General features: G+C 47.5%; 1 protein-coding gene across 1 annotated transcript in view; it reads left to right on the top strand.

Moving 5' to 3' along the window:
- Window positions 1-23,779, top strand: part of LOC144164237 (protein stum homolog) — a 158,305-nt gene that overhangs the window by 116,905 nt on the left and 17,621 nt on the right. The window lies entirely within an intron of this gene.

The raw sequence follows: 23,779 nt of genomic DNA, 5'->3' as shown, positions 1-23,779 counted from the left end.
ATGTGACCACTTAATTCTTCGCAAGAACCAACAAGGCTAAGCAGCACTCACGAGCGCCAGTTGTTATAAATAAAGCTGAAGTTTTGGCGGGAACGAGCGCGAGCTCGATCCCGTACTGCGCAAGAAAAACTGAAATGGTGACTTACGTTTTCAGCGGCGGCCGCAGCAGCCAAACGATGTTATTCCACCAGTCAGGTATACTTCAAACACAGCCGCCGACACCAAAACGCACCTCACAGACACGTACAGGAGTACTACGGCGGTTTCAATGCCACAAAAGAGACGGAGACATCGGAGAGACGCGTCCGTCCGCCAGCCCCGCCGCGATGAAAAGACCGCGCAAAGGTACAACGCTCAAGTAGTCCGACGGACACCGTTGCGTTAGAACACACAAATGACCCATTCCTAGAGGACGTGTAACACTACCTCGCACGCTCTTTTGAATACGCTGCACTTTATTTTAAGTACGCTTTGTTTCATGGCCCGGCGCTGTGGCTGTTTAGGTAACTACTTTTTCATACGATTTCAAAGAGTTCGCGTCCGCCATAGAGGTGTCTGCCTTTTTGCACACCTGAAAGCGTGCAGCTGAAGTTGATAGAGTCGATACACTGTTCTATTCTCTCTCGCGGAGGATATACGAACTCCATCGATGCGAGACAGAGTCGGTACGCTGTTCTATTCTCTCCCGCGAAAGGGGTACAACCGCCTCTTAGCTCCATCAAGAGTGGGGAGAGTTCGCCAGCAGTTTTATTCTGGTTTCCTAGTAGAGTGAACACGCTATCTAACGCCACGCGTGGTGCGGACGGTGTCAAACGACCCTGGCAGGAATAGGAACGCTGTTTGATTCTTCAACTACTCCCCACATTTCTTAGAGTGCATATGAACCGGCAAAACACGAAAGTGAAATGTGCCTTCAGAGGGGCAGTTGAATGTTTATTGTGCATCGATATGAACTTGCATGTCGCTATTTATATTTCGTCGGTATGACACCGTTAGGCGCATCAACGTTATACACTGGATTGCACGCGTCGGAGAATTTCGTAAATCCGAACCACAGGCGCTCGCAAACCGTCCGCGCGAACGAAACCAAACGGGTTGTCAGCGAATCGTTCGGTGAACACACGGTCCGCTGCAGCGAAAGGAGGAGCGGACCGTGTCAAGTCACGAACGCAACATTCGCAAGTCGGCTTCTCTGCAGCTTATGCTGCGCGACCCCCGTACACGTAGGCGCTGGCATCGAGGCGCCAACTGTCGGCGCTCATTAGCGTCATGATGCATTACTTGCTTCGCCTAGCCTAGATGCCAGCATCATCAAGAACAAATGGTATAAGGCGCGTTTGTCGTCCCATTCATGCGTCTGTTTATAGCGCAGTCCGTAGCGCGTTTCGAACCTCCCGTTGCGGCAAGAGAGTTCGTGGCTCGAATCCCGGCGCCGCCGTGTCAATCGAAGTTTTTCTGGCGGTGTCATTTCTGTGACGGATATGACTCCGTGAGATTTTGGTGGGCCCCGGCATAGAACACTTTCGTGTTAAAAAACAAAGTTTCGCTTGGTCGGGATTGAACCTTCGCGTTATAGATCTGGCGTCTGGCGGAATGCGGCCTTACGAGAGGGTAAAAACCTTTGGATTTGGCTTTGATTTGGTTGCTTTCGAGAAAGCTTCACGTGTTTAACCATCGTCTTTTAAGGAAAGGGGCTTTTATTTCTTTTGTTTCCCTATTACGTCAGTTCTCCCTATGTTGCGTCATGTGGCTCAAATTTGATTTTTATTAATATTTCTCGACTTTTTCGGTGTAAAAGCGTCTTTTATCGCTGGACCAGCACTGTGTGAGTCACCAAAGGCTAGCTCTGTCAAACTGAGCCAGTCTGTGTGTTGCCTTTATCCTTTGCGTCCTTTGAGCTACGTCGTCGTTCAGGATTTCGGTACTTTTGCTTTGAACGCTTCCGGCATGCTGCGCACGGAAAGACGGCCGCTATTGGCGGTGAGATCTTTGAGTGGCGCCCTCTGGCTCTGACGTCGGCTTAGGGATTCGCGCTGCTGTCGTCTGCTACGCACCGCTTGTGAGGGGCAGCATTGACTGCGCTAGAAATCGCCCGCTTTGATGCTTTAGTGCATTAAAAAGCCTATGTTTAGTAATTCAGTTATTTGTGCCAGCTTCTGACACATCTGAATAATTTCAAGCTGTATCCCCCACACGTTTGCAACACACGAGGAGAAAGAGTAGAAATAGCATCGGTCATAAGATCGTGTGTAACTCTTCCTTTACAGCTTGTTCACGAGGTTCAGCGCTCAGAGCTTCTCGATAAGTATTCAAAATGGGTAGTATTCCCTACATTATTTTTGAGATTCTCTTATTAAGACTCAAGAGTCGATTGCTACGTACCAAGCAGTGGGCCCCTACACGCGTATCGCAGAGCAGGAAATAAAGCGGCTGTCTTCTATTTCTTTCGTTTTTGTCGACTTGTACCTGACGAATGTTTTTTTTTCTGTGCCCAACGCATTAATTCTTCTGCCCCGTCACAAACATCTTATGAGTAGGCTTGGGGATGTTTGGGAGGCTCCAAAAGATAGTGTGGATGTTCTCTTTCGGCTGTATGGCATACGTTCCCTTCTTCACAAATTGGCTTTCGTTATGGCTGCGTGCAAGAAGATGCATATCCGCGGCGTGCGTTGTTTAGTCACATGCAAATACAAGCAGAAGGTTTGTGCTACGCCACCGCGATCGCGCCCCAGACAACGTTGTCCAGAGTAATCGCAGGCGCCTTTTGTGCTCCGAATTTCTATTGTAAGATAGATAGATAGATAGAACTTTATTCGAGCCCTTGAGGTCACCGTTGAGGCGGCCTCCGACGGGGTGGTCCCTTATTCACAGGGCCCATAAACGGCCAACACCTCCAGGCCCCGGGCCACTAGGGCCGCGTGGGTCGTTGCGGTGGGGCTGGACCGTAGGATCTCCCATCGCTCTTTGGGGGAAGGGGGTAGGGGGGTGGTGGTTGGGAATGGGATTTGTGGGATGGGGGCTTTGAGTGACGTACACTCTGCGATGACGTGTCGCAAGGTGCCTCCATCGTTATCATAACGAACTGACTCTCAACCCGCACAGTGGTGACATGATTACGATGTTAAAGGCTTTATGCACTCGTTAACGAACGTAATAAATCATATACGTGCATATTTTACAAGAATCGAAACCGATGAATATTTCCAAGCAGGTCTTGATTGCTTTCCAACCCTTCCAGGCGCAAAGAATGTATCCTATTCTACTTGGGATGGCGTTCTATGAATTGAAGAAAATTACTATTACTCTCGTGTCCTGGAGTGAGGACCCGGCTTACTAATCAGCTCGACTTTACTATTAAATAAAGTTTTCTCCTCCTTCTCCTTTCCTTGAGTGCAGTTTTCCTATAACGCATATCTGACTACTGGAACGACATGGCTGTGAGAAATGAAACCGAAATATTACCCCAGGTCTGAGCAAACATATATTACTGTATCTTTACCGTAGACGTGACTCGTTTTGCTCAATAAACCTCCATACTGGTTAGAAGCCTGCTATAAAACGAGCACGCGCCTATCCACACAGTAGGTTATTTGAAACTAAACCTACATTTCTTGCGCGCCATAGTGCATGTGGCATACTTTGATGCCATGAAAGTGATGTTACGAGTGAAAAAACAGCGCTAAAAAGACAGGACAAGAAAGGACACAGGACCACGGCGCTGACTAACAACCAAATGTGTTTTAATTCTTCAGTCAGCATATATACTTCACCACTATCACAAAGCAATGAAAAACAAACAAATGACAAACAAATGACAAGTGATGTGATACAATACTTTATAGCGCTCGGAAACGTTGCAAAAACTGTTTTACCTTACAAATGATTGCCGGGAATCGTAATGCCTTCTGCCAAAACCGACAGCCCCGATGGCCTGGAAATTGTTTTGATCTTGTATTTTCGCTGTTGTCGGTTACTAGCAGCTGGATGTTACCTTTCTTCGAAATATTGCTTAATACAGAAGCTGACGCCCAGCTCCTACTCTTCGCGCTCCGCAGAGGACCGGCTTCGCAAGGAATGGGGCGATGCTGGCAATGTTTCTTCCGTAGCGGTTTCCAAAACTATACTTCAACTCACGCCTTGAGCTAGTGTATGCGAGTTTAAGTCTATTATTATGATAAAAATTTACGCACACGCGAAATCTGGTGCGGAGAAGCATCAGATGTGAACCGAGCGCAAAGAAGCAGCAGGGAGAGCGGGCCCGAGTGAAGCAGACGACAAATGCGAGAATCCCAAAGCTGACGTCACGGAGGCGCGCTTTGCAGGGCCGCCCGTGGTCGCGCTCGCCGCCAATACTAAATTATATTTTTGTCTGGCGCGGCGTATGCTGTGCGCATGCGCACTGTGGTGACGGAACGGTGGTAACGGTAGCAGGCCGTATTGTGCCCGCTACAATAAAACGCTCCGATGCCGCCTCGCACTCGCGACCTGCTTTGATGACGCCCTCTCGGCGCGTGCTCTCTCGCTCTTTGTCCTACCATCACAAGGAGGCCGGCCGACGGCGCGAGTGTCTGCCGACATGTCCGATGTATTGCGCAAGCTGAAATTCGAACGAACAGACAAACAAACAAACAAACAATAAATAAATAAATAAATAAATAAATAGCGGTATGTTGCACCATACGCATACGTGTCAGTGGCCGTACACTGATGCTCATGTTAACAGCGAAGCTGTTTAGCAAATCGTGATTTTTCGTGTCCGCAGTTAAAAATACCAAAGAATTGCCGAGCGCGAGCACATGAGTGCGAGCCTCGTGGCGACCGCCCGGCCAGTGAAAAAATAAAAGTAATTCCGAGCACTCGTATGTGCGTGCCTCGCGACGGACGCCCTGTGTCCCCGGCGTACGTTTGTCCAGCCAGGCATACCAACTTAGGGAGACTGTCCAAGCTTGCGGCAGAGTTGCGGCAGTGAAGAGGAAGCAAATGGGCTGCAATCGTGGACTCAAGCCTTCGTGATAGTCGTGGAGTTTGCGTACAGCTTCGTGACCTTCAAGTTTTACGCGCTAGTGTGAGCTCCTTCATTTTTGTTGCGTTGTAAATGTTTCTATAAAACGCAATTTCTTAAAAAAATTTAAACGTGAATTTAAATTTAAACATGACTTATATGTAAATTTAAACATTATTGCCGCAGCGATGGTGAAAACATGTCTCGCGTAAAAACGGTTGCCATACGATTATAGCACGTGCGTGACTAACCGTCGGTGACACTTAAAGGGGCCCTGAAAGGCGTTTTGAGCACACTAAGTGAAGTAGCGCAACCGTTAGATTGGGTCGTCAAGGTCATCTAGGCCACGTATTACTCTTTTACGCGCAGCGGAACGCTCACACTTTTGTTGCAAAGTTTGTCGCTTTTTTCTCACCCTTTCCTTCGTGTTTTTGGACGCCGCCATCTTCACATGTCTACATCATCGATTCTCAGATGTTCGTCATGAGCTAGACATCCTGCTATTGGGCGGCTTTTTCACGCACTCCGGCAAAGAGATGAGTCGTCTGCTCAGCGTCGGCTCGCCGGCAGATCTGGCAGCGGAGTGTCGGGAGTGCTTGGACATTTTACGACAAACGAAACAAGGGTAAACAAACGCTTAACCGTTCGTATTGAATACAACAGGGCCATAACACGACATGGATATTCTCCTACCTGAGTACGTTCCGTAAAGAAAGCGTTGAAGCCCCGTGGCACTTCTTTCGTGCAATCGCAGAGAACGCCCTGAGCCGAATTCCCGGGTTTGACGCATACATTTTATTCAAATTCAAACAATCCAGAGATGCGTTTCGAACGAACACAACGTCACAACATGCGTTGCAAGTCTCAACCGCGATCGACAGACGATGGGTTGCCTCCTCCTGCCCGTCGTAAATTCGGCACTCACTTCGCGCGCGGTTTGCGGGGACGAACAGCAAGTCACTTAACTCTGGCGCGCAAGCCGAGATGGCTTTTAGCCCCGCACACTGCACATACCCCATGCGAGGTTGAGTCGTACGTCGCTTGAGAAAGATAATCCAGACCTTGGGAAGCACTAACCACCCGCAGAAGCACAACATCGCATTTCATCGCGAAACAAAGGCGTCCACAACACACACACCATCGCCTCCTGTAATGCCAAACGCATCTCACACTTCCCAATGGGAGTGCGCGGTACGCCTGCAGTGCCCACATGTCGCGAGGTGGGGCTCCGAGCTGAACCGGGATCACGCAACCGTAACTGACTTCTGGGGCGGTTTGTGCCTTGTTGCCAAGGCAACCAATGTTTGGGATTGTCAAAGAAATGGCGCTCGCTCCAGTACTAGAAAGCTCAGAGCCGCGCCGGAGCATGTTTTGCCAACGTTGCCGCTCTCCACCACGCGTCGCCCCAAGCTTAACTGGTAACATGATTGAAGCGTTTTGTGCACGGATTCTGTATCGGTTTAAAATGTCTTTTTCACATGCCGCCGGCGGGAATTACCACCACCGCAAAATAAGACCCGGCACCAGCGGGGCCACATCTGATACGGCGCTTTTTGGATAAACAGTGCGCGGTGCATGAAAGGGACCGAGCGCACAATCCTCCCCGAGCGGCTGCGAGTTTGCCGCCGATAAAAAGTCATGTGCCACCAGCAACGTACACCGCGAAAGGGCAAGGCCAGACCGGCGCACAAATGCGGCAGGATTTTTCGTTCGCTTTTCCAGCCTTGAGCGGAGTGCGGAATTCATGGTGTCAACAAAGCTTGCCCGTAGCAGACGGCAGTATGAGAAGCGCCCTAGCGGAAGTACGTCACCGCTGAAGCGCGCAGCATCGTGGGCGGGAAGGCTTCCGCGCCGTCAACAGCGAAAGGAGGAGGAAACGCGGCGCGACGATAATGCGCGGTTTTTCATTTACGATTTCTCAGCTAATACTCATCGCAGCTTTAACAAAATTCTTGCGGGAGGAGATTGCTAATACATTGCCTTATTTGGTTACATGTACATCCATGCATCGGCGGAAGGTAAATTCAGGACCCCTTTACCTTACGCCAAAGTTCACTGCCAAGCGTATCTTAGCAACGCTACGAACTTGCTGCCTTGCTACGCCGGCCCGAACAGCGCACAGGCTGCTGGCGACTTGGTCCGCCCCAGTACGCGCCGCTTCCCGTCGCCGCTGCAGGGCATGCTCTCAGGCGAACTCGTCTCACGAAGACAAAATGCAAGTTTGGTTTATTAACAAGGCTTCTTGGTCCCATATTACAATGATACCAATGTATCGCAGAACTTTATACAAATAATAAAAATATAATGAAAACATGTGAAGCAGAGGCGACACCTTAAACACTTTCTGGCCCCTTTACTATCACTCTTGCTGTTGCAACAGGCGGGCACCGACCTAAACCATCGCTAAGACACATGACTGGACGGTTGTAGTGGGGTCTCCAGTTCCGTTTGATCACATCACTTGAACACATTGAACATTACGTTTTTAGTTCTGGCTTGTATGACGTCCATAGCACATAAGTATGGGGCGAGATGTGAAAGTTTTTCAATGCTTGTAGCGGTGTTTCTGTTAAAAAACGTCTTTCGCTGCTTGAATAGCGCTGACTGAGGTATTGAATCCTAGTTATTTAAAAAAATTACGCCCACCTCCCCTCGCGGGAACCCTGGTGTGATGCGACGCTGAAGGGGGTTCCATTGGCGTCGCATCAAGCAATCGTCGGGTACGGCAAGAGAGCAAGCGCAAGCGCGGACGACCGTCGACTGAGAGACCGGCCGGAGCGCGGCACTCCGCTTCTATGCGCAGCGCGCCCGAAGGAGAGGAGGCCGCGGAGAGAGAGAGAGTACTGCACATTCGCAGCCGCGCGCAGCGTGACCGCACAGGTTGGGAGAGAGCGTTCGCTATCGAAGAGAGGAGAGGAGGCGAGCGGAGGAGAGACGCAGCTGTGCGGACGCGGACGACGGACGCACGCAGGACAGGGCCGCCGGCAAGAGATGCTCCTCTCAGAGTCGCATCTAATAAACTGATTTGTAACAGAGAAAACAAGGATGTAGACCGATTTAGAGCGGAAGGAGGTGGCTGCAGTAGTTGGGATCTCGGCCAATTTCCTTCCCCCATAAAAAAAAACATGAAGTAGCGGCCGGAGCAGCGATCCAGTAAAAGAAGCGAGTACGCGCCATTTTAACGGGCTGCCGCCATGACCACCACCGAAACACAACGATTTACAGGCGACGTTCATCTTCTTAGAGAACGAGAGGTGACGAGTAATGCGGCAAAGTTTCGAATGTGAATGCTCATACGCTACATCAAACGCGAAAAACAACCGCACTCTTAGGCAAAAAGGACTAAAATAGGGACTAAAATACAGCCGTTAGTCTTCGCGGGCGACCGTTCATTTTCAAGGGGAGTATCTGCAGCAGAGAACGTGCCGTGTGCATAAATGCGGAATTACTGTTCGTCCCCGCCGATCTATAAGGAGTAACAGGAAGACGGAACGCATGCAGTTAGTCTCTTTGCTGCGTCGTTAATCCCCTAATGGCGTCGTCGTTGCCCTTTTGCGCATATGTCTGCGAACAGTTTTACATTTCCAAAACACAAGCCATTGCGGTCACTGGGTGCTTTAGATAGTGCCACGGGAGAAAATATTGATGTTAATTATAAGAAAATCGCCAAGGGTTAGTAGAGCGGCGGGTAATGGCAAGGAGCGGCGAAGCGTGATTGCCAGACGCTTCTCGGTGAGGTTATGTTGATACGCTGTGTTTCATACGATTCATACGAGGTAATAGCGTCCAATGAAAGATTTCAAGCGCGTCAACAGTCACAAAAATTATTCACAATAGCAAACGTTGATTCCTAAGCGTAATGAATATGTATATGTTTAACAGACGAGAAAAAACGCAGCAGGTGCTGATGACAACTGCAAAATAAAAATGCTCGCTACAAGTAAGCGTCTCGAAGTAATCTCTTGCATTCGGTACATAATTGCCTTGTGCACCAAAGCCATGACAATGCTGCAACTGCTGTAAAACCCGGTTGCATTTCCCAGTCGCAATCGTCTAGCGACGCGAACTTGAAGAATTCAGGCTATGGAACACCGAATTCGGTTTCGCCGATGCAGGAAAATATGGTCCGTTTCCCTATTCTGACAATCACACAGGCGACCGCTTTCACACACGATACCTAGACTACTTAACATATGTATCGAACACTAAGAAAACACTTAGCTTGCGCTAATTTGTTCGGAAACACATGAGTCGTCCGATCGCCCAGCTACCTATGTCAACTAGGCGACGACGAGTTGATTGTTATTTACGAGAAAAAACTATGGTTGTGAGGCTCTACTTCCAATCGAACTGAGAAATGGTCCCTAAACCTAGCAAAGCACTAAGCGCAAGGCGCAAAACGCGGTCGCGTTCGCTTGCACGGCTAGAAATTCGGGCACCAGTTGCAATGGATCTGTTGCGTTATGCACAGAACTACACGCTGTACACTTGAATATTATCAACCGCAGCTATTACCCTGCGGCGTGGCCCAGCGGATAGCGCGTAGGGTTCCTTGTGTGTATTTACGGGCGTCGGGGTTCGATCCCTGCCGGTGCCGGAGCTTTTTTTCTTTTTCTGCCTCTCAGCAGTTCGTCTCTGGGGAGTATCGGAATAGACCACCCGGGGTGTGACGAACAGACCGTTCGTCCCCTCGCAGTTAGTCCCCAAAGGTACTAATGATTGTGGCAGAGGCAGTTAGTTCCCCAAAAGACGAACTGTTAGTCCTTTTTGCCTAAGAGTGCGTCGTCGTCGAGTTGGGCATCAGCACCGATGGTACCAAAATGTCCGCTGCTGTAAAGAGAATATAAAAAAAAAACCGCAGTTCGGTTCGAATAGGAACCGTTTGCATTACTACTGCTCTAATTGAACAGACTGTTAGATGGGAACGAGGGTTGGCCTGGTGCGTGCCACCTTACAGTTCAACGTGACGCCACGTGAACGGAACGGCTTCACGCCAGCACGGGGGACCTTCGATTATAGGGGACAGTTTGCCTCTCGGAATCATTGGCACAAAAAGAGGACGAAGCGAAATCCAAGGAACAGTTGCAAATACTATGTAGCAGTCTCCTGATTTTATTCATTGTGCTCTTAAATCCCCCAAAGCTACACAGCTGGGCTCCGAGTTGCGCCGTGGTGGGGGGATCCGGATGAACTAGGGATCTTTGATAGGGATCCGGATGAACTAGGAATCCTAGGGATCTTTCGCGTGCACCGAAATCTCGACACACTGGTGTTCACGCTTTCTGCCTCCATCGAAAAAGCCACAGTGGCCAGGATCAAACGCGCGTCGTTGGCCTCAGCAGCACAATGGCTTAGCCACTCAGCCCCCGCGCGGGTGAACTGTAGTATTGAACTGTAAAGAAGTGTTTCGCCGTCAAAGCACATTCGCGCGCATATACTCCGTTTCATACATCAAGTGCAACGCTGTGAAGGCTATACAAGTAGTCCGCAAAGAAAGAAGGTTTTGTAGCCGTGTGGTCTAACGCGTCGCCCTGGAGAAAAGACGCTGAATTTTTAAGTACATGGGTTCGATACCGCGTTCCGACGTTTTTTTTTTATTTTTTATCACGTCTTCTGCGAGTTCAATTGTAAATCTTATTTCGTTTCCAGTAACCTAAACACTACGCGCATGCGGAAATGACCTGCACGTATGGGTTCATTGGATGCAAACCGTGCTCATTTGTGCGGGCCGAAACAAGCTCGCACCGTTGTTTGACCAGCAATGGCGATTTTGTCGCGATTCTGCAGCATTGTCAGTTTACCTCGTTGATTCCAGCGATAATTTTGTGTAAGAAAAACACGTTAATTCATTGATTAGTTAGCACAGCTGCTCCAACCAGGGTGAATTACCAACAGGTGCTCACTTTCAACTTTCGTTTTCGCCGTTGCCCTGATGATACACTTCTTTCTGTGCCTCTCTTAAAACACTCAGCATGTTATTGATTATACCGGGCCGCCAGCAGAGCAACGGGTTCAGTTTCTGTCGGAACAATTTGAAACCGACTTTGGCACTGCAGTGTGGAGTAGCCCGAAGCACTTGGTGCAAATAACGTATCATTTGGTATTCATGGGAAAGGGCCAGAAAACAGAATAAGGTGGTTTTCGTGAAGTTCGGCAAGTCGTCATCTTCGTTGACAGCCATTCGCACACTGTCCAGTGTCGGTATATCCCTCTTGGCGCACATGCTCTGCACTTTCACACGGATGGCATGGACTGTCACGTCGCGAGGTCTTCTCTTTGGAAACACCAAATTCCCACGCAGACACTCCGCCTTCAATTTCGCCACGGTACGGGGAGATACTCCGGGGTTCTCGCTCACAACACTGAGTACTTCCTGCACACATTTCACCGGGAAACGCATCCTGGTACGGGCGTACACATTTGCAATTACTCGCTTGGCGTTCTTTTGTCAACTTTGATGAGCAAACCCTCGAAAAAATGCGTACAGGAGGCGTGGTCGAAGTCCGAGAGCTGGACGCCATTTTTTCAACGCTGCCTCAAAGAGTAAACAAAAAACGGCGTTCAAGGTTGCGCGGGAAGCGAAAACCTGATACGAAAGCGACAAACATAAAATACAAACTCGCATATTTCGATCGTTTGTCCGGCAACACGGGCGTTTTTTGTCAAGCTGATGATAAATATTTATGCTTTAAGGTTGCCGGCGAAGCATTTATTGTTTCTGGCTCAACCAACCCCCTACTTTTTGTCGCGGAAGCACAGGGCGCAAACAAGAGCGCTAGCTTTGACAGCGTTGCACGTGATGTATGAAACGGAGTATAAGTGCGGGAGAAATTTCTGTTGGTACTGGTAATTTACACCGCGAGGGATAGCGATTTAACGTACTTAACGGCATCACGTTTGTGGTGATTGGGTTTCTTTTAGTACGGGATGCTCTTGTCCTCGCAGGCTGCTCGTGCCCTCTGTCATGACATGTGCAGCAACGGGTCGAAACTGACCAGTTGGTCCGCCCACTGCTCCTATGTCGGAAGGGGTTAGGTGTGCAAGATGGGCGATCGTTGGCATTCCCGTACACGATTTTACAGTGTCAAGATGCTGTTGTATTACGTGGGATGCATGGAATGCAGATGTGGGCTTGAACAAGGGTGGGAGTTGATCTGGAGCAGGCGTGGTATGTTCGCCTCGGTGCGGTTACTGCGCCGGGCAGTGGTGGTTTGGACCAATTTTCTTGTTTTGCCAAAGCCTTCGTCGGCGCAGACAATGATGGTGATCTTACATTGGGCGTTCACTACCCGTCTAGGCAAACTGCGAGTGAGTGGAGAACGGCGATCATCCTTCAAAAAAACGTGCACTGTTGACCTGTGGAAACTTTATTCGCGAAAATTGTAGTAACTTACCTGCGTATATACGGAGCTGCAGTATCTCGTTTTTGTTCTGTGTTCTCCCAATTATACCTATTTGCACAGGAGAATTTCAGTGCATATTGAGAAGGAGCTACACCTTTGGCTGCGGAGACATTTGCCAAGATAAAATTGTCTGCGATGTATTAACTGGTTGTAATGCCTTTTTCGTTTATTTCGCAATACTACCAATATACGATTCGAATCTGCGCACTCACCGAGAGTATAGGTTAGGCGCTGCTGACGCCTCTGTGCCGTCTCAATTGGCTTTAAAACTTCAAAACTACCTCAAACGCAAAGAAGCGCCAACTATCCTTGGTTTCTCAATAACATCCGACTCGATCAATTTCTTCCTCAAAGTGAAAACAAAAAACACAATTGATGTACGCAACAAATCGCGTGAGACTAGAAACTAGAGAATGCGTCCCCGCTGGCGCTTACACTGCAGAGGCATGAACACTGAAGTTTCGAAAACAGCGAAATCACGGCTATAAAACCCTACAGACCCGGTGTGTTTTCCGGTATCAGAAATAGCTCTACGTGGTTGAACAAGGAGTTCAGTATGAAATCTGCCGTACGAAATTCGCTCGACATCGGCACGCAACTTTTCATTTGTGGCGCCATTAGCAGCGCGGGCAACGGCTCTCTGGCGCTGCTCCATCCATCTTCTGAGCGACCGTCAGCGTTCCGCTCTACTCTCGTTTCTCGTGCGTGGATAGCAGAAGGAAAAAAAAATCCTGATCGACAGCCGCTAATACGGCGGCGCTCACGCGAAGCCCGAGAGCCCCCATCAGGCACTAACAACAGTTACGGTACGAAGGAACCATGTGGAAGCAAGCATCGCAGCAGCAGCAGCAGCAGCAGAACACGGGCAATCGCCGCACGGCACCCGATGAAATTGGAAAGAAATTCCGCTGGCAATGAGCTTAGGCGTGCTTACAGCGTTTGGGGTTATTCTGCAGAACGCTGCTCGTAGCAGTTTATTGGGTTCCGGTCTATACATAGGTCAGTTTCGAATTTATTTATTTATCTACGACACCTTCCAGGTTCAATGAGAGCATTGAGTAAGGGTGGTACAAACTTCAAATAATAACAGGGCGGTCGTCCCCAATAACAAAGATACACAAAAAATCTGGTTGTTCCCTCTTCCGTAGGAACCTGTAAAACACGAAAGTGAAATGTGCCTTCAGAGGAGTAGTTGAATGTTTATTGTGCATCGATATGAACTTGCACGTCGCTATTTATATTTCGGCGGGATGACGCAGTTAGGCGCGTCAACGTTATACACTGGATTGCACGCGTCGGAGCATTGCGTAAATCCGACTGAAACCACAGGCGCTCGCAAACCGTCCGCGCGAACGAAACCAAACGGGTTGTCAGCGAATCGTTCGGTGAACACACGGTCCTCTGCAGCGAAAGGAGGAGCGTACCGTGTCACGTCACGAACGCAACATTCGCAAGTCGGCTTCTCTGCAGCTTACGCTGCGCGTCCCCCGTACTCTTAGGCGCTGGCATCGAGGCGCCAACTGTCGGCGCTCATTATCGTCATGATGGACTACTTGCTTTGCCTCTCACAGATGGAAGCATCACCAAGAAAGAAGGCTATAAGGTGCGTTTGTCGTCCTACTCACGCGTCTGTTCATTGCGCAGTCGGAAGAGCGTTTCGTACTTCCCGTTGCGGCGAACGGGTTCGTGGCTCGAAATCCGGCGCCGCCGCGTTAATCGAAGTTTTTCTGGTGATGTCGGATATGACGTGAGATCTTGGTGGACCCCGGCATAAAACACTTTCGTGTTAAAAAGTAATACAGCGTTGTAACTGAAACAGGAGCGACAGAACAGATGTAGCAACGTGCACTCAAAACTAATGTAATAACGGAAAGGCTTTCTGACATGCTGGAAACTAAGAGAACAAAACCTTAAAGGTACACCCAAGGCAAAACACAGTAAAACAAATCGAGCAGTGTAGGTATACAACGCACCCATGTGCACGCATACTCCTATTGCCTGACGTACAAAGGCCAATACCGAAATAAAACGCGACGTCAGTGTAAGTACTACAAACAAAGAAAAACCAAAAAAAGAGCGATAATCTAGGCAAGTTCGTAGAACGGCCAAAGCTACAGCAAGCTACCTAATTTCCACCGCCACCCCATATTTTCGAATTGTTGAAATATCCCACCCACGGACGCTTTTACAAAAGTGCCTTCTTCATAAGAGGGAATCAACGTCACACTTCACGGGAAGTGTGGTTTCCCGCACTTAGAAGCGAAAAACACAGAGCCGACGTGGAACGCATGTGAGCGCCGCGGCCCCCTAGCGGGCGATCACTCTGGTCACGAATGAGAATTGCATGCAGGATCAATCTAGCATCCAGAAGCCAAATTGTCGGTGTAATAATTTGCCGAATGCCACATTGCCCGGTTCACATCGTTCTGTTTGTTGTCCGCCGGCGTGCTTACAGGGCGTCGCACTTGTTGCGCAGGTAGCGTTCCTGATTTCTTACACTGACGTGTGTCGCTGAAGTTGTTCCACCTAAAAGTGCATTCTTATTCGCATTTACATCGCTTTGGAAGGTATTTAGCTACTGAGATTGGAAGGTTTTTAAGGGCCAAGCCCCTTGGGGGCTGCTGGTGTGGGCGCCTCCGGTCGTCCGCCGTCGTCGTCGTAATCATCGCCTCATGCAGTCACGGTACTAAAACACCAGGAAACTAGTTTACGACTCGCGCTGGAGTGGTGCGGAACGCGTACTAAAAAAAAAAAGAAAAAACACCGGGACACTCGTTTACGCCTCGCGCTAGAGAGCTTCGTGCTTCAACGACAAGGGACTTTTACAGCAAAGCCGTAAACCTCTACGTCCCAACTGTTTCATCTCCGTTGGCAAAAACGGCCAGACGTCAGTAATACACTTATACACTGCATGCTTCGCCCCTTCCCAGGTTTCACGTTAGTGGAGACGGCCCGAAATTTTTTGCTATAGTATATAGGTTAAAGAAAAGGCACGTAAGAGGAACATGAAATAAAGGAAAAAAAAATTAAATCTGTTCCGCTCAATGTGTAGAAAGAAAATGAAAGAATAGAGGAGAGTGTAAAGTAAATAGAGAAAGAAGAAAAGGAAAAAAAGAGAAAAAGAGGCTAAGCTAGACTAGCACATCAGCATTGGAAGGAAGTCGCAATCTCTTTTTTATATCACAGACGTCGTGCCACACGTGTCTGATGAGGCATTTCTTTTGCGGAATATCTGCAATGCGTTGCAATGCGTTTTTCACGATTACGTAAGTACATTTACAGTAATAAGCATCTGAGAAGATTGTGTAAGAACCAAAGCAGCTTTTGAGAAAGCGCCTGTGCTTAGAGCTTTTTTACTTTTTATTTAAACTTCTGCTCTAGTGGCTTATGCAGAGCATTTGTTCAGGCTTGTAGGAGGAGTATTGTCTAAAATTTGAACGTTGTAACTTCTGTACCCTTTGTGATATTTACTAGCAAAGGTAACAAAAAATTGCCCTTTTGGCATTGATATTTTTCTACAGAACGCATGTCTGTGCAGAAAATTTCCTTGGAGAAATGTACGCCACATGCACATCAGCAGTAGAAGTTACAGATTGCTCCTGTTACATATATATAGACAGGCGTCACTGAATCTGACCGAGGTGCAGGGCTAGGGTGGGTTCAGCTTCGTTGTTTTCCAAAATTTTTTCACAGTTGAATAATTTTTCCCCAAGAAAATATTTTCTAGCCTACACATTACATTTGTTGGCAAAGAGCAACTAAACCCAATAAACCCAATAAAGAGGTCCACCGGCCACATTTATTCGAACTGTATTGTATGTCAGGTCCGGAACGAAACGGGGGAAACTGCGCCATAACATTTGATTATCACGTGGTACAGTATTTCGGGATTCGTTTCTTCATATCTGTAGCTGCGGACACCTTTCGCCTTCACCCATTGCCACTGTAAAGCCCCAAACGCAGGCGTGGATGGGTGGGTAGCTGTCCATGTTTGCGCGGGAAGAACATTGCAATGTCTGTGGCGTCCAAATTGGTCTTCAAACTCGTCCACCTAACGATGCTACTTTCTACTGCACTAGTACTTTCAGGCTGCAATTTCTAGGGTGCTTTCCAATGCACTGACGCAATGCCGGCACCGGCCTCAGTTGCGGTTGGAGAGAGGCGCTGTGGCGTAACGACGTCAGCTGCGGGCACGGTTGGCGACCGTGTCTGCGAACTACCGGTTGGCCATACCAGAGTCCCTTAATACGGCGCGCCGCGCATCCAGGTGCAGCTTCAGTGCGTTAAGCTCACAGGAAGTCGAATTCTGAAAGTCATAAATTACAGTAATAACACGTTGGGAACATACCAGGTACACAACATTTTCTCGCCTCTCAAAATATTATTGCTTCATATCGCTGATTTTGAATGATATTTTTGTGTTCGTATTTCTTTCCTTCCTGACGGTACGTTTTGTCCGAGTGGTACAGTATTTTTGCATTGTCCTAGTAGTCACTCGATTCAAGAATTTTGAGACAAGGGAGTAGTTCGATAGGACATACGGCGCGGCAACACGCAGGGCCTGTGGAGGATGACCAACTCCAAGTTCAATCGTTGCGCGCTTCTTTGCTCGAGCGTGCGCTTTCGAAAGTAAATGTCTCCCAACCGTCGACGAGACGGCATGCGAAGGATCGCCTCGTTCCTCGAGTACCCGCGGTTGCCGAATGCCTTGGCGCGTCTAGCGGGGCAATTGGAAGCCGCGATACGGGGAGATGGCAGCGCCGACGCCCGCGCGCGCTCCCGTATCACCGACACCGTTCTTTGAATACTCTTGTTAGTTTTTTAATAAAAGGAAAGAGGCAGTGTTCCCATGCGCGGCTACAACTTCTTATTTCTGCTCCATGTAATTTGAGTATCGGGTTTTTTGCGTATTAAATGTCGTAATGTCCTCAGTGCGGTTGACGAGACCAAGTCGAGAACTATAAGCACGGAAGTGTGTATCGGCTATTTGGAAAGCAAGACCGCTCAAGCCCGCTTGAAATCTCCGTAGCATTGTTGGGAGGGACAGAAACTAAACGGAAAAAGCGCAAAGCCGGAATAAAACTGCAGTGTTGATGCGATCCCACATGATTTCCTTCACTGGCTCGCCCGAAGATAAAAACATGGCAGCGCAATTCAAGGAACAGCGACGATCTCGGCAGGCCTTTTATTGGTGGTTGCGCTCCGCACCCCCGCTCTTTCCATTTTGCATACCGTAGAAGATAAGACAATCTAGATACCGAGCGATTCCTTCCACCGAGAGCCTACCGCCGCGTCATTCGTTTTGACAGCCTGGTGCTTACCTCGAAGTTTCTTGCATTAATTTTTCAATGACGATAGTCTTTTCTGGGCTGTTTAAACAAGAAAAGTTTAGTCTGTCTGCGTGTTTGTCCTTCGATTCCACTGCCCGTCCAAAACTGAAATTGATTCTTGAACGAGAAGAATGTACAGGCAAAAGTCTCCAAAACCGACAAATCTGGAAACACACGTCGTACTTGCCAACATCGTCAACGAAAAGAAAATTTTAGTTATATTTCAGTCATGCCATTCATACATAAGTGGAATTTTCCGTGTTCTTCTCGACAAAAATATGTACGCTTCATTTTTGCGATAACAAATTCTACAAATCGCGTGGCAAGTGATGCTTTCATCGAAAAATAGAAAAACCACTCGCGGCCGATGCTAGACATCGTGGCGGCATTGCAAAATAGTTGAACAGTAGGAAAACATTTAAAAATATCAGCGCGCGCGCTGGAAAATTAAATGACCTGAGCAAACTTCCACTGTGTTTATTGTGGGACGGGTTGGAGGGAAAAAGAAAAGAGATGTGACAGGGCCGGCAGAAGACTATCGTCTTTCAACGACATTTGTAGCGAAGAGAGCGGGCAGTTTTATGCTGGCATCCCGCAGGGCTGCACCCTGGGCCCGATTCTGCATGTCGATAGTTTTTTGAGTTCGTCATTTCACCCGGAAACGTCTTCTGATTGGCCCCAATTGCGTCGCATGGTTACGACTGACAATACGGGCGCGGATGCATTACCACGTTCGGCGTTTCATGATATTTGTTCAGAGCAGCGGTTGTAAAATTTAACTGTTTTGCGGGGAAACTATTAGCACCTCGAATCTAAGAATGTTTTGTGTCATCCACGAGCAGAACGGAGGCAGAAGCAAGGAAGCTAAACCACTCGTAGTTCCGCAGAAAAAAAAGCAAAGAAACCAGAAAGGCAATGAATGCATCACAGCCGCATAGCATGAAAAGACGCTTAAAGCGCACAGGTGGATATCGACCTGAAGCGAAGCTTTCATTGCGAGCAGATTGAAGTTTGAAGTTTTTTAAATGCACAGCATTTCAGTAACTCACGATGTCACCCGCGTTGTCCCGTCGTAGTCCGCACCCCTCCCCCTACACTATATAAAAGAAAATACTATCCGGCGCCAGGTTTCGATCCCTCGACCCTGCGTGCGGAACGCAATGTACATGGTGCTCCACCCACTGCGCCACAAAGCCGACACAGATGGGACGCTACGAACGCGCCGTATATCGTTTACTCATTCAAATTACTGCTGAAGAGCGCTCTCTCGTCAGCAGTTGCCACATGTGCAACAACATTAACGTAACGCAAACTACTTAACATCGTGCGCCCCCGGAAATGCTCTGCATTTGATTGTGCCCCTCGCGAGGGGGATGTTTCACTGCGTCGCCATGCGAACAGTTTGCCACGCTTTAGTTTCAGTTCTTTCTTTGCTGGGGTGCCGTCGAGCGGCGCCACCTCATCGCACTTCGCCGCGGGAGGATCCGCGGCGGGGGCGAGAGACGGCGCTGGCGTCTCCGTGGCCGCGTCTGCGGCCTCCGCGGGCAGGGGCGCCGGCGCGGGGTCATCGCCCTTCTTTTTTTTAATTTAAACCAAAAAAGATACACATACAATGTACACAGGGCCCCAACAATGTTGACGACAAGGGGTCGCAACCAAATATTACTACACTTTTATAACAAGTTGCTCCTGGCAATTGCCGCTACAGGAAAAGGATAAAAACGAAAAACAAAATCATGCTATCGCATGCAATTTTCAGACATAAGATGTCGCTTGAAACGTTTTTTTAAACAATACAAAAAAAGCAAGGTTCTGAATTTAGGCTTTCAAACTATTCCAGAAAGCTGCTCCTGTGAATTCTAGTGTGTTTTTTCCGTAGTTTGTACGAATTTTAGGCAACAGAAGACGTTGTGGGATGGTATCAGTGGTTCAATGAGAAGGTTGCAGGCAAACTGTGTTTATATTTAATTTGCGATTAAGAATTTGGAACATGAGTTCAGCGATGTACATCAAGAAGTTCAAACATATTTACTATTTCCTTACTTGCACTACGTAAAACAACTCGATGTGCTCGTTTTTGTAACCGAAGAATATGCAACAGATGTGTGTTATATGTGCAGCCCCAGACTACGATAGCTTAATTTATCTGGCAGTGTACGAATGCATAGTATAAGTTGACAAGTATGTGTGAAGTTAAGAAATGTCGACATCGCGCAAGTACATGCAATCCATAAGACGCCTTTTTAGTCAATTTTTAGTGATTATCAATAACAATACCTAAAATCTTTGTGGTGTTAGTGCGCGCTATCACCGAAGAAATATAAATAATAGGAAATAGCTCTCCTACGCATATAGCCTCTGAGTGGAATACTATGTAACCTGTCATTTGAGGGTCAAGTTGAATGGCATTAGCTGAACACCATAAACACAACTTTTTTTTAGTTCTGCATTAACATTTGTTATTAAGGCTCTCTCATTAGGGTCCGCAATTAATAGATTTGTATCATCGCGCAAAGAACCGAGCTGAAAAGCCAGGTCATTAATATACAATAAAAACAGCATAGGTCCAAGGATGGATCCCTGAGGCACTCCAAGGTTTGTAGTTTTAATTTCTGATTGGAAGTTACCAATATGGACTATTTGTTGTCTATCTTTCAAGTAATTTACTATGAGACTCAAAGGAGTGCCATTAATGCCGTAACGCTCTAATTTCGTTTTAGAATTACATGGGTCAAGGAATAAAATGCTTCAGCGAAATCTATAGAGATCTCGGCTACTGAAAAACCATTGTCTATATATTTCCGCACTGCATCTACAACAGTGAAAGTAGCTCTGCTAGGCGAATAGCCTTTCCTAAATCCAAACTGAACATTTATGAGAATGTCATACTTCTCCAGGTACCCATTTAAACGAATAACTATAAGTTTTTCCACTACCCTACTTAAAATAAGGTATATGGATATGGGTCAATAATTGTCCATTTTTCTCCATCTTTCGATTTCAATATTAAAAAAAACCTTGGAAATTTTCAGTCGGTGAGGGAATACGCGTGTGCGAAAAATATTGTTTATGATATGGGCAAGAACAGGTGATATATTATCCTTTACAAGCTTAATTGCTTGTGCTGGGGTGTTATTTACCCCACTAGCAGTCGTTTGTTCTCCTGATATCACTGTAGACACTTCAAATTCCTCTGTAGGATAAAGGTAAAATGAGTGACCTGAACATATGGCTTGCATCGTACTTTTTTCAATTCTAGGACTTTCCCATGAAGAAAAATGTCATGTGAAGGCATTACAAATGTATTCGAAATCATTCAAACTGACATAATTATGAACTTTATGTTCCGGTGTAGGTTGTCTTTTGTCTCTTCCTAAGAATAGGTTAAGTAAATTAAAGTTTTTTTCTAGAATCATTCTCTTTGTAACAAACTTGTTCATAACAGTAATATGCTTTGGCTGCAAAAACAGCGTTGTTTATCCCCGAAGCTTATTTAGAGTATCTTTTATGTAGGGACCTGTTAAAGGGTTGTTTTCTTATGTTTACTATACGTTTTATACTTTCTTTTTATACAGCGCAACATAGATTTAGTTATCCAAGGCTCTCTGGGAACCTCATGCCTTTTGGTTATGGTACGTGTGGTTGATGCAGACATCACTGCTGCAGAAATATGTTGAGGCAAAATTTCATAGGACTCATTCGAACACTGCGACGCATAAATAGGTGAGAAATCAACTGAGCAAATATAATTTACGAAGGCAGATGAGTTACAGTAACACTGCTCATAACGCTTAGGGCTTGTTTTCAAACAGTTGTACATGGTAAAAATTACAGGGCAATGATCTGAAATATCGACTTCCGGAACGGAGGCAGTTTTACATACAGGAGTGTGAGATAATACATGATAAATAATGGTGCTACTCCGGGCTGCAACACGTGTTGGTGACTCCACAAGATTGTTATATCCATAATAACTGAAACACAATACATATTCATTACAAGACGACGAATGAATATCATTTGAATCAATGTTAATATCACCCATAATTATGACGGCTGTACTTGTATTTAACAATAGACATGCAATGTTGTCAAGTTCCACGCAAAACTGTGAGTATGACGCTGACGGAGACCCGTAAATAACACCAACTACTAAATTCTGCTGAAATATAAGCTGGGATTTATCCATTTCAATCCATACGGATTCACAGGAATTGATTGCTAGTTTAATATCAATTCGTCTCTTGTATGCGACATCTGCAGGAACGTAAAGGGCGATGGTGGACAACGTCCCGACACGACAGTCAGCTTCAATATTTTAACGGGGAAAAAAGAGGCACTTCTACCTCTGTAAACCATGTTTCGGATATGCCTATAGACGTGGGCTTAGCTTAAAAAGGTTTAAGAATTTACTGATGGCCGAGTAATTTTTTCCTATACTGCAAGCATTGGAATGGGCACATAGTGCCCATTTCAATGCTCGGAGACACCAAGATTAATTTCGTCATCAGTGTGATAAGCCATGTAGACGAGACGAGCGGTTCCTACTTTATACTACCTAGGTCATCCTCGCATGTGATACGCACCATATTGCTATCACTTGTCTTGCGTGCTTTAAGTTGCCCCTGTTCCTTCCAGACGAGCTCCCATTTTTTTCTTTTTTCAGTTTTAGCGCTGGGGCTAAAAACTTTTTGTTAGCTCCAGCAAGATGCTTGTTTATAGAACTGGTTGTTTCACGGTCGATGGAAAGCCCAAACCCGCGGTTGGATAGGCGCTCCTTCTTTGCTTTTGCATAGAAGTTGTTCCGTACCTTCTGGGAAACAAACCTGACAACAACGTTTCTTACTTGGGGGTCATGCGGAGTAGATACCCTGTGATACACATCGATGTCCGTCAAGTCAATGGGATATTCAATATTGTTTCGGATAGTTTGAACAATTAACTCACAGGACTCCTTCGGCGTAACCGGAATTCTCTTCAGTTCCACATTATTCGCTCGTGAATACTGCTAAACGGCGTTCACACGTTTGCACAGGCCTTTGTTCTGCTTCTCAAGTTCCGCGCTGCATCGCCGAAGTTCAGAGTTTTCCTTAGCAAGTTCGTCGCATTTCGTCAATAGCTTTTCGACACTTCCGTTCATGGTGCGCATACCATCTTCTATGGAACTGACAGTGTCCGGCAAGCCAGCCAGTTTTTCCAGCATAAGAGTAATACCGAAAGGCTTAGCCTCGAGGGCTCCCAACGACTGGGCATGCGACTCAGCCGCGAAGGGTGAGTTGTGGCGTTTTGTGTCACTCGGAGGTTGTCCGGTGGAACAGCCACCTTCTTCTGGCTGCGCACCAAGCCTGACACTCCGACGTTCGAATTGTCACTCGCAAACTACTTTTCTAAGTGTTTTTCTGCGTCGACAAATGGCACGCGCTGAACTCCCAAGGCCACGAGGCTCTTCCTTCGGCCCCGCCAATTGGGTCTTCCGGGAACACAAGCGGGATCAGTGGCTCTTCCATCGGTGCCGCGAAAGCTCACCAGGCGCTTGCTTCACCATGGCTGAGCTTGAAGGTAAGAGGGATGCTACGGGGAGTTTTCTGCGTTGTATCGATAGAAATGCGATACACGTATTAAAGCGCAAGAAAAAATAACCTGACACAACTTGACACGGTGCGCAAGCTCCGACAGGACGTCTACCCATACGTCTGGCGGGGAAAGTACACGTGAACACATCAAACTAACAAAAGTTGCGAGAACAGGCCAATAAAACGCGCATGCCAGCCACTGACCACGGAAAACTGCCGGCGGGCAAAACACAGCGGGTTTCGAACTAAAAAAATTCCCCGAGGACTGCTATACTCCCTAACGCAAAATTAGTGCGCAGCGAACTGCAGTTTTCTCGGTCAAGGCGCATAGCTGCTGTGTCTGAGGGAGTGATCGCGCGATCAGCCTCCGCACAGTAGCGCGCGCTACTCTGGTTCTATCTCGCAGCGCGTAGCCGCCGACCACGTTGTTGCAAATCGTGTTCGAACCTCCCGCGCAAATGTGAAGTGCTT

Source organism: Haemaphysalis longicornis, unplaced genomic scaffold (genome assembly GCF_048455015.1).
Source record: "Haemaphysalis longicornis isolate Haplotype H1 unplaced genomic scaffold, Haemaphysalis longicornis Haplotype H1 scaffold_13, whole genome shotgun sequence".
NCBI classification, from domain to species: Eukaryota; Metazoa; Arthropoda; class Arachnida; order Ixodida; family Ixodidae; genus Haemaphysalis; species Haemaphysalis longicornis.
This window is presented reverse-complemented; position numbering and strand designations above follow the sequence as displayed.